This window comes from Myotis myotis, unplaced genomic scaffold (genome assembly GCF_014108235.1).
Source record: "Myotis myotis isolate mMyoMyo1 unplaced genomic scaffold, mMyoMyo1.p scaffold_m19_p_3, whole genome shotgun sequence".
NCBI classification, from domain to species: Eukaryota; Metazoa; Chordata; class Mammalia; order Chiroptera; family Vespertilionidae; genus Myotis; species Myotis myotis.
The window spans coordinates 105,258,112-105,273,854 of NW_023416335.1; the positions used below are offsets into that span (position 1 = coordinate 105,258,112).

General features: G+C 46.2%; 1 protein-coding gene across 15 annotated transcripts in view; it reads right to left on the minus strand.

The window, feature by feature from the left end:
• Positions 1-13,156, minus strand: part of BCL2L13 (BCL2 like 13) — a 231,199-nt gene extending 218,043 nt beyond the window's left edge. For 10 of the 15 annotated variants that reach the window (XR_004966422.1, XR_004966421.1, XR_004966423.1 and 7 more), the window contains exon 1: positions 12,998-13,149. The gene's annotated coding sequence lies outside the window, so the exon portion shown is untranslated. Of the gene's footprint in view, positions 1-12,630 lie in introns of all 15 variants that reach the window. The other 5 variants (XM_036301919.1, XM_036301914.1, XM_036301918.1 and 2 more) reach the window with 3 other exon arrangements.
• Positions 13,157-15,743: the final 2,587 nt, after the last annotated feature.

Genomic DNA, 15,743 nt, shown 5'->3' on the forward strand with positions numbered 1-15,743 from the left:
GAGGCTCTGCTTCTCAGTGTCCCTGTAATCGCTGCAAGCCCCTCAGAGAGGAAGCTGCCCTCGAGATCTGACCGATGCCAGACAGTCCCGCTTCTCCCGTATGAGTCTGGGTCCCTAGAGACTCGCCTGGAACTGGAGCTCAGAGCCTGAGACTCCCTCCTGATTGAAAACGACAACGGCCGCCAGCCCGCTCCACATGCCCCTCTGCACCTTAGTATTTTACTTCCGTACTGCACCTTCTCTGAGTCTCGGTATGCTTTTCTCTTTCCTTCTAGTTGTAGAATTTCCACTCAGCCAGCCTTCCTATGGTTCTGGATGATGTCCGTTCCATCTTTTAGTTGTATTTTTGAAGTGGTTGTTCAAGGCAGCAAACTCCGGTGTTTACCTATACCGCCATCTTGGTTTCTCTAGACCATTTCTTTCTACTAAAATAAAATTATAATGTAACAAGATTGTTAAATACTCAAGTAATATGGAGTTGAACAGATCTATAATACCAGTTTGTAAACAGAAAAATAAATATCCACAGATAACTATGTCACAAATCAAAACTTATAATTTTATGTTTTTAATGTTTATTGATATCAGAAAGAGGAAGGGAAAGGCAGAGAGAGATAGAGACATTGATGAGAGAGCAACATGGATTGGCTAGCTCCTGCACACCCCCTACCGGGGATGGAGCCCGAACCTATGCATGTGCCGCAACCTGAAATCATACAGGCGACCTCCTGGTGCATGGCATGATGCTCAACCAACTGAGCCACACCAACTAGGTCAAAACTTAAAATTGTAAGCATTAACACGTTAAGCCCCATGTCAGTCACTAGTGACTGACACTATACTTTCCTTCCGGAAGACAAAACAGGCTGGGAGCTTAACATGTTAACAAAGTTTTTTGGTTACCACATCTCTATCTAGTCCCAAGACTCACTAGTGGTCTGAGTAGGAAAAAAATTTTTTTGAAGTTCCACAAATTAACATGAATCTAATAACTCTATTTTTTTAATCCATGCTTTATTAGCTCCTATGGCATTCTAAGACTTTCTCCAAAAAAAGAGAAAGAAGTAAAATTAAATAATCCTAAGCCCTGGCTGATGTGGCTCAGTTGGTTGGAGTGTTTTTCCATATACCAAAGTGGTTGCAGGTTCGATTCCCAGTCAGGACACATATCCAGGTTTCAGTCTGAATCAGAGTGCATGCAGGAGGCAACCAATCAATGTTTCTCTCTCACATCTCTCTCTCTCTTTCTCTCTCTCTCTCTCTCTCTCTCTCTCTCTTCCACACACACATCAATATTCCTCCCTCCCTCCCTCCCTCTCTTAAAAAAAAATCAATAAAAGCCCTAGCCAGTTTGGCTCAGTGGATAGAGCATTGGCCTGCTGACCAAAGGGTCCCAGGTTTGATTCCAGTCAAGGCCATGCCTGGGTTGCAGGCTCGGTCCAACGTGCAGGACACAGCCGATCAATGATTCCCTCTCATCATTGATGTTTCTATCTCTCTCTTCCTCTCCCTTCTTCTCTGAAATCAATAAAAATTTATTTAAAAAATTAATAAAAATAATCAAACCTTTACATAATCCTAATAAAAATTATGAAATTGTAATAATTTACCCCATCCAGTTGAGAAATGCAACTAAGCAATGTGTCATTTAAAAAATCAGCAGACTCTAAGTATTCTAATGTAGGCTATCCCTTTCCAACTGAAACATGCCTAACTGAAGTTCTCTGGTTCAGTCTTTTGTTAAGAATTGCGCAGAGAGCATTTTCTCAATAAACTGAGATTTTCCTTCCTGGCAATTATTGTCAGTTTGACTCAAGTAAAGTCATAAAAAAAAAAAAAGTGCCCCACAATGTTCTCACTCATCAATTGGCACTCACAGATAATATACCTATACAGGAATGCCTTAGTACAGGGGTCCTCAAACTTTTTAAACAGGGGGCCAGTTCACTGTCCCTCAGACCGTTGGAGGGCCGGACTATAGTTTAAACAAAAACTATGAACAAATTCCTATGCACACTGCACATATCTTATTTTGAAGTAAAAAAACAAAATGGGAACAAATACAATATTTGTATTTGCATGTGGCCCGCGGGCCGTAGTTTGAGGACCCCTGCCTTAGTTGCACTCTCTCCCCAGACATACAATTAATTAGGCTGTGTGTGTGTGTGTGTGTGTGTGTGTGTGTGTGTGTATAAAACTTGTATAAAAAGGAGGCAAAATTCAGTTACTCTGTTACATTCGTCAGAGAAATGAAAACACATTTCTACACAAAATCCTGCACATGAATGATAATAGCAGCATTACATAGAAAAGCCAAATAATTGCCCATCAACTGATTTAAAAAAGTATATTCATGCAATGGAATATTATGTGGCCATAAAAAGGAATGAAGTACTAACACAGGCTACAACAACCAGAAAACATTATGCTAAATCAAAGAAGCCAGTAACAAAGTCCACATCTATATATATAATGAAGGAATACGCAAATTTGCCCTCCTGGTAAAGGCTGGAGCATAACGACCAGCTGGAGCAGGTGGGTGTGGCTGCAAGCCCCACGAGGCCAGGCCGGGGACATGAGGCTGCATCAAATCAAATAAAATGCATTCACATGCCCTAAAGCACAAACATCCCAGCAGATAACTCAATGCAGGTTATTGTGTAATCACAATGACTACACAATAAACTTATTTTCACCGAAAAAAAATAACATCTTCACTTAAAGATGCCCCAGTAAGGCTGCTGAGGCTTTCATCTGTCCCTTTCTACACCGAAGACGACAGGGTTCAAGGAGGAAGGTTTCCAGTTTCGTTTTCTCAGCATCCAGCTACGAGGCTCCCCTGGGGTGGCTCTCCCCTCCGAGCCCTGCACAGGACAGTCCTGGGAGCCCTGAAGGGAGACGGAGCGAAGTGCTTTCCCTCGGGAACCCCGCTCTCCCTGGGAGTCTGTCACAGAAGGCGCTCTCCCTGGGAACCCAGTGTGCAGCAGCAGGGCCTGGCGAGCCGCAGGAGGGCGACCTACCCATGCGGATGTGTACGCTGGTGGAGGCCACGCAGCTGCCATAGTTGAAGTCATGCTCCATGGAGGAGCGGGGGTAGTGGGGATCAGGGTTGGCCATGTTGGCAATGAAACCCCAGCTCCCCGCCTAATGACTAGAGCACAGGGACCTCAACAGTCCTCAGTTTCTTAAGAGCAGCAGACACACACACACACACACACACACACAAACACACACGGCCTAATTGTACGTCTGGGGAGAGAGTGCGACTAAGGCATTCCTGTATAGGTATATTATCTGTGAGTGCCCTGACAGAATGGAACCCAAACCGTTGCTGTGGCAGAGGAGCGCCGACCCACAGCAGGGGCCAGGGCACACCAGAGGGGTTTTGTTGAGGGGCCCTGACAGGCAGCCCACAGCGCAGTGGGTTAGAACCTCCTCCTGATACAGCAAGGTTGCGGGTTGGATCCCCTGGTCAGGGCACAGACAAGAAGCAACCAAAGAGAGCATAATAAGTGGAACAACACACTGGTGTTTCTCTCACTCCCTTCCTCTCTCTAAAATAATCAATCAATAAAAATTAAAATAAAAAATAGCCCTAACCAGTTTGGCTCAGTGGATAGAGCATCGGCCTGCTGAAAGGTCCCAGGTTCGATTCCGATCAAGGGCATGTACCTTGGTTGTGGGTACATCTCCAGTAGGAGGTGTGCAGGAGGCAGCTGATCGATGTTTCTCTCTCATCGATGTTTCTAACTCTCTATCTCTCTACCTTCCTCTCTGTAAAAAATCAATAAAATATATTTTAAAAAATAAATAAATAAATAAACCCTCTGGCTTGCAGAGTTGCTAAAACATTTAGAAAGCAAAGTCCCATTTCTTCTCATTCATTCAACAAATTCTTCATATGCTCCTTCAAAAATCACACTGAGAATGGGTGTTTGTTTGTTTGTTTTGGTTAATCCTCACCTGAGGACATTTTTGCATTGATTTTTTTTTTTTTTTTTACAGAGTGTGGAAGAAAGGGAGAAAGACAGAAACTAATGTGAGAGACATCAATTGGTTGCCTCTTGCTGAATCCCTGACCAGGGCCCGAGATTAAGCCTGCAACCCAGTATGTGCCCTTGATTGGAATCCAACCCGGTACCCTTCAGTCCACCTGCAGAAGCACTATCCACTGAACCAAACCAGCATTTTTTTCTTTTTAAGTCCTCCTCTAAGGATATATTCTTTTTACTGATTCTAGAGGGACAGGAAGGGAGAGGGAAAGAGAAAGAGAAATATCAATCAGTTGCCCAAGCAATCCGACAGGGATGGAACCCACAACCTGTATATGTGCCCTCACCAGAAATCGAACCCATGATCCCCTGGTGCGTGGGAGGACACACTAACTACTGATCCACACCGACCAGGGTCCGGAGGTACATTTAAAATTTTTTTTCAGATCTACCATAGCCAGGTGGCTCAATTGGTTGGAGTCTCAACCTGTACACCAAAGGGTTTCCTGTTGGATTCTAGGTTAGGGCACATACTTAGGTTTAGGCTAGATCCAGGTGGGTCAGCAGGTGCAGAGGCAGCCTACTGGTATTTCTCTGTCATATGGATGTTTCTCTCTCTAAAAATCAATTTTAAAACATCCCCAGGTGAGAATTAAAAATATATATCTATATATCTATACTAATAAAAGGGTAATATGCTAATTAGACCGGGTCGACGGACATCTTCCTTATGTCCGACTTCCTTCCGGACAGTTAAGGGGCAACCAGGCCAGCAGGGGGGCAGTTAGGGGGTGACCAGACCGGCAGGGGGGGGCAGTTAGAGGGTGACCAGGGTGGCAAGCAGAGGCAATTAGGGGCGATCAGGCAGGCAGGTAGAGTGGCTAGGGGCAATCAGGCAGGCCAGCAGGGGAGCAGTTAGGGGGTGGCCAGGTCGGCAGGGGGGCAGTTAGGGGTGACCAGGCCAGCCGGGGAGCAGTCAGGGGAACCACCGCCCCCCCCCCGCATTAATTTCATGCATTGGGCCTCTAGTGTGTGTGTGTGTGTGTGTGTGTGTGTGTGTGTGTGTTAATGTGTGTGTGTATTACCTAAATAGACACTTTTCAAAAGAGGACATTCAGAAAGCCAAGAGACATATGAAAACATGCACAAAGTCACTAATCATCTGAGAGATGCAAATTAAAACAACAATGAGGTATCATCTCACACCTGTCAGAATGGCTATCATCAACAAATCAACAAACGACAAGTGCTGAAGAGGATGCGGAGAAAAGGGAACATTCATGCACTGCTGGTGGGAATGCAGACTGGTGCAGCCACTGTGGAAGACAGTATGGAGTTTCCTCAAAAAGTTAACCCTTTGAGTGCCAATCAATATCCTAGGAACTATGCTAAAATTGCCAAGGCATTTTTGCTGATTTTACAGCAGTTTAGGAAAAAAATTATGAATCGCAAGCAAATGAAGTTACATATTCAAAAACTTAAGGAAACCTTTACTACATTGACATATTTAGCAATATCATCATCATTAATAAAAGCAGACTTAGAACTGGATGCCATTTCAAAGCTTTGATAGCGCTCCTGGCACTTTTGGTGAAAGACAGGAGGAGCGCGATTGCGCTCCCCGGCACTCTAGGGATTAAAAATGGAGCTCCCATTTGACCCAGTGATCCCACTTCTAGGAATATATCCCAAGAAACACCAATCAGAAAGGATATATGCATCCCTATGTTCATGGCAGCACAATTTACCAAAGCTAAGATTTGGAAACAGCCTAAGTGCCCATCAGTAGATGAATGGATTAGAAAACTGTGGTACATCTACACAATGGAATACTATGCTGCTGTAAAAAAGAAGGAATTCTTACCATTTGCAACAGCATGGATGGAACTGGAGAGCATTATGCTAAGTGAAATAAGCCAGTCAATGAAAGAAAAATACCACATAATCTCACTCATTTATGGATACTAAGACCATTATAAACTGATGAACAAAAATAGATACAGAGGCAGAGCAGCATCAAACAGACTGTCAATCTACAGAGGGAAGGCTGGAAGGGTTGGCGGGGGGGGGCGGGGGGCATGTAAGAGATCAACCGAAGGACTTGTATGCATGCATATAAGCATAACCAATGGACACAAGACACTGGGGGATAGGGGAGGCTGGGGGAATGTCAAGGGGGGGGGGGGGGGGGAAGGAGACATATGTAATACTCTTTATAATAAAACAAAATTATTTAAGCAATAAAATAAAACCTAAAATATATATGTGTGTATTAAAATTTTTTAGCTCAAATTTTATTTGGTTCTTTTTTAAATTTTATTTTTCATTTACAGTTCATATTCAATATCCTATTCCAATATAATAAAACCCTAATATGCAAATCGACCAAACAGTGGAATGACTGGTCGCCATGAACTGACCACCAGGGGGCAGACGCTCAACATAGGAGCTGCCCCTGGTGGTCAGTGCACTCCCACAGGGGGAGCACCACTCAGCCAGAAACCGGGTTCACGGCTGGTGAGTGCAGCAGCGGTGGCGGGAGCCTTCGTGGAAGCACTAAGGAGCAGTGAGCTAAGTGGTAGGGAGCAGCAAGCAGGCGGGCGGTAAGGAGCGAGGGGTCCTGGACTGAGAGAGGACACAGGCCGGGCTGAGGTTCCCCCCACCCCCAGTGCACGAATTTCATGCACCGAGCCTCTAGTCTATAATAATAAAAGCACAATATGCTAATTAGACCAGACATCCTTCCAGACAACCTTCCAGATGAAGCCAGGGCTGCAAGGGAAGCCCGGGTCCCGGGTGCCTGCCAGCAGCTGGAGGGAAGCCGGTGCTGGCAGCCGGGGGAAGGAAGGCCTACTCTTGCATGAATTTCATGCATCGGGCCTCTAGTATTATATAATTCCATTTATATGAAACTAGAGGCCCAGTGCACAAAATTTGTGCAGGGGGGGGGAGGGGGGGGCGGTCCTTCAGCCCTGCTTGCAGTTTCTTCAGCCCAGGAACATGACTTGCTTTATAGCCAGGTGCAAACATTTTACACTGTAACCAAATATCTGTGAACCATTTTCCTGTGCCTCACCTCACTAGGGAGAGGAAGCATGGTGTTGCTACATGAAGTCATTACCTGGCTCCCACAGTGGCTGTTTCTGGGAGGGGCTGAGCTGTGGGCTGCATTTTGTGCCATGGGGTCTCAGCAGCATCAGCTGTGATTTGGTGGGCTGCCAATCCGAGGTGGTGGCAGGGCCTGTGTCCCACTTGGGGGAAGCCAAGTATTGCTTTGTAGACGCCAGGTCTGCAATGTCGTTTCTCTGTGCTTGTCACAGCAGCTCCTGCATTGAGCGTCTGCAGGTAACTTCTCTTTCAGGTAATTGTCAGCAACACAGCAGTAAATATTAACACGAAGTTATTATTATAGATCACAAGGGAGAACAAAGGGTAAAATATTTAACTGCAGCAGTGTTTGACTATATTCTGCACAGTGAGAAAACCTGAAGTCATTTTCAAAGTCCACCATTTCTTTCTTTTTTTCAGTTGGGTCAAGTTTTTAAGCTTTCTAAATCTCCATTTTCTAACGAATGAAAATAGGATTCTACTGAGGCGCCTTTCTACCTACTCCAAGACTTCTGTGAGGATCAAATGAGATGAGGCACAGGAAAATGGTTCACAGACATTTGGTTACAGTGTAAAATGTTTGCACCTGGCTATAAAGCAAGTCATGTTCCTGGGCTGAAGAAACTACAAGTCCAGGAAGCACAGAGAGTCCCAAACAAGAGGCCCACACCAAGACACATCATAATTAAAATGCCAAGGGCTAAAGACAGAGAGAATCTTAAAAGCAGCAAGAGAAAAGCAATTAGTTACCTACAAGGGAGCTCCCATGGGAATGTCAGCTGATTTCTCAATAAACACTTTGCAATTCAGAATTGGGTGGCAAGAAATATTCAAAGTGATAAATATATTTGAAAGAAAGAAAGAAAAGGAAAGGAAAGGAAAGGAAAGGAAAGGAAAGGAAAGGAAAGGAAAGGAAAGGAAAGGAGGAAAGAAAAGAAGAGAAAAGAAAAGAAAAGAAAAGAAAAGAAAAGAAAAGAAAAGAAAAGAAAAGAAAAGAAAAGAAAAAAGAAAAGAAAAGTGATGAACAGTTAAGGACCTACAACCAAGATTACTCTACCCAGCAAAGCTCTCATTTAGAATTGAGGGTCAGATAAAGAGCTTCTCAAACAAGAAAAAGGTAAAGGAGTTCATCACAACCAATCCAATATTACATGAGAAGTTAAAGGGTATCCTATATAATGAAAGCCTAGGTCAGCCGTGGGCAAACTACGGCCCGCAGGCCGGATCCAGCCCATTTGAAATGAATAAAACTAAATTTAAAAAAGACTGTACCCTTTTATGTAATGACTAGAGGCCCGGTGCACAAAAATTTGTGCACTCGGGGGAGGGAGGGGTCCCTCAGCCCGGCCTGTGCCCTCTCGCAGTCTGGGACCCCTCAGGAGATAACGACCTGCTGGCTTAGGCCTGCTCCCTGGTGGCAGAGGGCAGGCCCAATCCCTAGGTGCAGCCCCTGGTCGGGCTCAGAGCAGGGCCAATTGGGGAGTTGGGGTGCCTTCCCCTGTCATGCACAGAGCAGGGCAGATTGGGAGGTTGCAATGCCACCCTCAGTCAAGCTCAGGGTAGGGACGATTGGGGGGTTGGGGCACCGCCCTGTCACACTCAAGGCAGGGTCAATGGGGAGGTTGCGGCGCCACCCCGTCATGCACAGAGCAGGGCCCATCAGGGGGGTTGGGGCTCCGTACCCTGTCATGAACAGAGCAGGGCCCATCAGGGGTGTTGGGGCTCCGTACCCTGTCATGAACAGAGCAGGGCCAATCAGGGGGTTGGGGCGCTGCCCCCTGTCATGCACAGAGCAGGGCCGATCAGGGGGTTGAGGAGCTCCCCCCTGTCACTCACAGAGTAGGGCCGATAGGGGAGTTGGGGCACCGCTCCCTGTCACACTTAGGGCAGGGCGGATCAGGGGGTTGGGGCGCCGCCCTCTATCACCCACAGAGCAGGGCCGATCAGGGGGTTGGGGCGCCGCCACTGTCACACTCAGGGCAGGGCTGATGGGGAGGTTATGGCTCTACCCCGTCACACACAGAACAGGGCCCGTGGGGGGTGGGGGGGTTGGGGCGCCGCACACTGTCACACACAGAGCCGCAGGGCAATCAGGGGGTTGGGGAGCTCTCCCCTATCAGGCACAGAGCAGGGCTGATCAGGAGGTTGGGGCGCCTTCCCCTGTCACGAACAGAGCAGCGCAGATAGGGAGGTTGTGGCCCTGCCCCCTGTCACACACAGAGCCGCAGGGCAATCAGGGGGTTTGGGCGCTGCCCCCTGTCACGCTGATCCCGGTGCCGGGAAGCCTCTCGGCTCCACTGATCCCAGTGCTGGGAGGCATATTACCCTTTTACTATATAGGATAGAGGCCTGGTGCATGGATGGGGCTGGATGGTTTTCCCTGAAGGGTGTCCTGGATCACGGTGGGGGTCCCCACTGGGGTGCCTGGCCAGCCTGGGTGAGGGGATGATGGCTGTTTTCAGGCTGGGGGTGACTGAAGCTCCCAACTGTTCCTTTTTTTTTTTTTTATTCTGGGCCAGCTTTAGCTCTGGCTCCAGCTCTGAGGCTTCTGCTGCTGAAAGAAGGTATCTGGTTTGTTTTGGTTCTATAATTGAAACACTATATAACTCCAGCTCTGAGATCCCAGGCTCGCTGAAAGCAGGTTTCTGGGGTTTTTTTTAGCTTCTATATTTGTTACAATGTTACTTAAACTGCAGGCTCAGAGGCCGCAAAGCAGGCGGGGAACATTGCTTTCCTCCGTCACTGAAGCAAGCAAGCCTCATGTTAGTTTCAAGCTGCCTGGCTGCTGGCCGCCATCTTAGCTGGCAGTTAATTTGCATATCTCGCTGATTAGCCAATGAGAAGGGTAGTGGTCGTACGCCAATTACCATGTTTCTCTTTTATTAGATAGGATGTTTACTTTGAATTTATATTAGTTCACACAAACACTCCATCCATGCTTTTTTTCCAGCCCTCCAGTCCAGTTTAAGAACCCATTGTGGCACTCGAGTCAAAAAGTTTGCCCACCCCTGGCCTAGGTGGTGTCATGCCCTTGCGCGACACCCTCGTGTGACATTGTCACAAGATGGCCGCCACAAGATGGCCAGCAGGGGAGGGCAGTTGGGAGTTATCGGGCCAGCAGGGGAGGGCATTTAGGGGCGATCGTGCTGGCAGGGCAGTGGTTAGGGGGCGATCAGGCTGGCAGGCAGAAGTGGTTAGAGCAGCCGTGGGCAAACTACGGCCCGCGGGCCAGATCCGGCCCGTTTGAAATGAATAAAACTAAAAAAAAAAAAAAGACCGGGCCCTTTTATGTAATGATGTTTACTTTGAATTTATATTAGTTCACACAAACACTCCATCCATGCTTTTGTTCCGGCCCTCCGGTCCAGTTTAAGAACGCATTGTGGCCCTAGAGTCAAAAAGTTTGCCCACCCCTGGGTTAGAGGCAATACGGCAGGCAGGCAGGCAAGCAGTTAGGAGCCAGCAGTCCCAATTGTGAGAGGGATGTCCAACTGCCGGTTTAAGCCCGATCCCTGGATCAGGCCTAAACCAGCAGTCAGACATCCCCCAAGGGGTCCCAGGTTGGAGAGGGTGCAGGCCGGGCTGAGGGACAACCCCCCTCCCCTGTGCACGAATTTCATGCACTGGGCTTCTAGTTCTTTAAGAGGAGGAGGAAGAAGAAATAAAAAATATGAATAAAATGGCAACATATACATATCTATCAACAAATGAATCAAAATAAACGAACAAGAAATCTAATGAAAATAAACTGGTGAATAAAGTAGAATCAGTGGCATGGAAGCATAGAACAGACTGAAAAATCTCAGAGGAAAGGTGAGTGGGAAGCAGGAAGAGGGTAACCAAAGATTTTACCTATGGATCCAGACAGTAGGGTGTTGAAGAACTGGAATAGGTTGGAAACCAAGTGGAGGAGGGCAATGGGTGGGAAAGGGGGACATCTGTAATACTCTCAACAATAAATATTTAAAATTTAAATAAATAAATAAAACAGTGATTATTATTATTGTAAATCACTTCTCCTCAAAGCTTAGTATACGATATTGAGTAAATCTTGATTAACTAATGTGCTCGTGAGTACATCTTTTCTTTACTAATCTGGTGGGACTCAACCTTACATATCCTTCCACTGAACTCAACTATTGGGGTACAATCATCCATAAGAAAGTAAGTCTTGCCCTAACTGGTTTGGCTCAATGGATAGAGCATCAGCCTGCAGACTCAAGGGTCCCAGGTTCGATTCCGGTCAAGGGCATTACCTTGGTTGCGGGCACATCCCCAGTGGGGAGTGTGCAGGAGGCAGCTGATCGATGTTTCTCTCTCATCAATGTTTCTAACTCTCTATCCCTCTCCCTTCCTCTCTGTAAAAAATCAATAAAATATATATATTAAAAAAGAAAAGAAGTCTTTGGGGGAAGGGGCGACTGAGAATAGTACCTGACTAATCAAGAGTTAAAGCATTTCAAAATCCTTAGTAGCAAAAAAAAAAAAAAAAAAAAAAAATCCTTAGTAGCCTATCATCAAATGAAGACTATGTCATGCCTGGGCTGATGTTGCCCAATGTTTAGAGCGTTGGCCCAAGCACTGAAGGGTCTCAGGTTTGATTCCCTGTCAAGGGCACGTACCTGGGTTGCAGGTCCGATTCCTGGCCCCAGTTAGAGCCTGTGCCGGAGGCAACCAATCTCTCTCTCTCTCTCAATCTCTCTCTCTCTCTCTCTCTCTCTCCTCTCTTCTCCTCCCTTCCACTCTCTCTAAAAATCAATGTAAAAAATATCCTCAGATGAGGATTAACAAGACAAAACAAAACATTTTTCATAATGGTATGAATATTTTCAATTTGCAGGTATCAATGTGCAATGTATATGTATCCAACTGTGTATATGAAGTAGAAACAGTTCACTACCTATACAAACATTTGCTTAATTTTCTGGGAGCTAAAAGAAAAAAAAAAAGAGAAGGTATTATAAGGGTATGGCAACTCATCCAAGGTCACACAAGTCAGGGCAGAGATCAACATTCTGATTTACCACAAACCTCCAGGGGAAATCTTACTGACAATTTGGCAAAAAGACTTTCTGTCTGTTTTACTTTATATAATATAAAAGGGGATGTTATCAGTTCAGCTAAAACTTCTAAATAAACACAGTGAGATCTATTTTGGATAAACGAGCCTGTGAACAACTGTCCAAATCCGTCCAATTAGGGTAAAGCCTCAATTCAAAAAGTCTAGCAGCTTTCCTTCATAGTTGGTTACGAAGGAAAAAAACTTGGGGTCTCCTTGAAATGGTGAAAGGATACAAATCATAGGTAGAAACGACACACTGTGAGTTGCATTGCCTCCAAGGATAAGGAAGGTTTTCTGAAAAAATATAATGATGATGATAATAATAATAATAATAATAATAGTAATAATGGTGTCAGGACATCAATGAAGAAAGGATTTAAAAAATTCTAACACCAGAAATTACCAGGATTGGCAGAGCTAATCTATAATCATTCTAAACAAATCACAAGAAAAATACCTCTTCCTCACCCAAAAGATGTCCACATTCCCCAGCCTTGTTCTAAAAATGGAGCCGGATTTCTGTGTGAAGGTGCACGGCAGAAGCCGACCTCCTTCGCCTCCCGCAGCACTCAGCCCGCTCCACGAGCGCTCGCGGCGGACAGGTAGGTGCAGTTACCAGGAAACGGGCCCTTTCCGCTCCGAGGACGCCCGGGAGAAGGAGCCGGGACGCGCACTTGCACAGTCACGGTCACACCATCACTGACACTCCGGCGGCGTCGGAACTAGTGAGGAGCCGGTGGTTCGGCACCGTCTCCGGACACCTTCCTACACAGTGAAACCGCCTGAGAAACTGGGTGAGGACTAGCTCCGCCTGCCCGGAACCCCAGGCCCTCACCTGACACGGTGCCTGACCCAGAAGAAAAGAAAGAAGAGGCGGCGGCGGCGGCAGTTGTTTCCAACAGGGTCCTCCAGGGGGGATGGTGGCTTCGACCCGCTGCCCTAGCCTACCGCACCGCCATGTTGGGAGGTTGGGTCACCGCGGCGTGCTTCCGTCACCGCCGGCGGCGCGGCGGCTGGGGGCGCCCAGGGACGCCGAAAGGGGCGGTTCTCTGCTCCAGCGCAAGTAAGAGCCATAGAGGCCTGGAAGTCTCTCTTCGCGCAGGTGTCACCGAAAGAGCCGACCTTCCCTAGCCCTCTCTCCCCAGGAGCGGCTCAAATCTGTGATTCCCGGGCTTGGTGGATACATTGATAACTGGAGGCAGGGCGGTGGTCTACTGATGTGCTGTGAGAGAGGCTGGCGATTCCCTGGGTCAAGGAGCATTGCCGCCTCCACAGAACGTGTTCTGTATCCACAAGCCAATATTGAGCTTTTAGTATGTGCACGCAGGCGTGATAGAGAAGTTCCAGGAGAGCTGCGAAGTTCGCAGCCAGTTTGGGGGAAGATGGACTTTGAAAGTTGGGAAAGATTTCTGGGGGGCGGGTGGAGGTAAAGAGGTCATTCTAGGTAGAGAGCCCTGCATGAGTAGAGGCACTGTGGAGATAAAGGGAATCTTCAGTGATAATCCATTTTGTTCACAGCACCTAGCACTGGACCTGGAATAGAATGTGTGTTAATGGATGTGTACTTGAACTCAGCATATTTTGCGGGAGTCACTGAAGGTATCTAGTGGAGAGGACAGAATATGTAAACCATGCTTTAGGGCAGTGGTGGCGAACCTTTTGTTGAGCTCAGCGTGTCAGCATTTTGAAAAACCCTAACTTAACTCTGGTGCCGTGTCACATATAGAAATTTTTTGATATTTGCAACCAAAGTAAAACAAAGACTTATATTTTTGATATTTATTTTATATATTTAAATGCCATTTAACAAAGAAAAATCAACCAAAAAAATGAGTTCACGTGTCACCTCTGACACGCGTGTCATAGGTTCGCCATCGCTGCTTTAGGGAAATCAAATGGCTTGTGGTGTACATGAGATAAATTGGAAGAAGGAAAGTGTTAAAAATGAGTTAGAAGGCTGTTGCCAGGAGCCAGATCAGGAGCAATAAAAGCCTGATGAATGATTGCTAATTGCTAATGGGTACCAATAAAAGCCTAATTGCTAATGGGTACCAATTTCTTTTTGGGGCGATGGTTTCACAATTCTGTGAATATACTTGAATATATTTAAAATAGGTGAATTGTGTGGCATACATAGCTCAATTAAGCTATGGGGAAAAAAGTGATAAGAACCTGAATTGATATTGATATTGATAGAGTAGGCAGTTAAACATGCATGAGCAGTGCAGGAACCAAAGGCCAGGTACAGAATGTCACCAGAGCTGAAAGTCCCAGGTGCCTAGCAACAGGCAAAACTAGAGAAAACAACTATCAACCTTCCTAATGCCACGACCCTTTAATACAGTTCCTCATGTTGTAGTGACCCCCAACCATAAAATTATTTTCGTTGCTACTTCATAACTGTAATTTTGCTACTGTTATGAATCGTAATGTAAATATCTGATATGCTATATGTGTTTTCTGATGGTCACGACCCACAGGTTGAGAACCACTACGTGATATTTCCTCCCTAGTCATTTGGTTTAGACCCCCTGACCTTTCATATCGCTAATCATCTGGTTTTTTACCCCCTTAGAGGAGGAACAAGGCTTTGCTCTACCACTCCCTTAAGCATTAAGCCCTCAGGACAAGAAGGGTCTGTCGGTCTTGTGATGACAACAGAGTTTGGTCCAACTAGAGATAACATCTAGGCCTCAGTTTTGTTTCAGCTCCAGGCCCAGGAAAGCAATAAAACCAGATGAAGCAATGCCATGGCCCACATCAGGACCAGATACAAAGACTAATGACCCCTCCTCTAGTGCAGCTGACCAATCAGTAGAGACCCTGAAAGTAGAGACACCTGGAAAGCTGATGAATATTTCTGTTGAGATCCTCCGTTGAAACCTCCTCTAAAATCCCCACCTTTAGAGAACTGATAAAAACCCTAAGACAAAGGACCCAGTGTGCGATCTCTCTCTCTCTCTCTCTCTCTCTCTCTCTCTCTCTCTCTCTCTCTCTCTCCCCTGTGCCTCCCTCTCCTCCCCGCCCCCCTTCCTTTCCTTAGGCATGTATTTTTTTCCTTTTTCCTAAGCCACAAGGGCCCTATTTTGCCTCTGAAACTTTTTTTTACTCACACAAGGTTATTTTTCCATTGATTTTTTTTTTTTTTTTTTAGAGAGTGGAAGGGAGGGAGAGGAGGGGTAGAGAGAGAGAGACATTGATGTGAGAGAAATACATCAATTTGGTTGCCTCCCACTCACACTCTGACCAGGGGCCAGGGATTGAACCTGGAACTGAGGTAGGTATCCTGGGTCAGGAATCAAACCTAAGACCCTTCAGTCTTCCAGCTGACACTCTAACCAACCACTGAGCCAAACGGCCAGGGCTGTAACTTTTTTTTAAAATGTCTTTATTGATTTTAGAGAGCGAAGAAGGGAGAGATAGAAACATCTGTAACATGTTTCCTGAGTACATGTAGGCCAAGTGGCTCACTTCTTCTACCTCTGTGACTTTCTAAATAAACTTCTTGCATTAGAGTCCTTGATGCAGAATTCTTTCTTAGCCAAACTCAAGGACCAAGGTCTAACTCTCCATTCTCCATT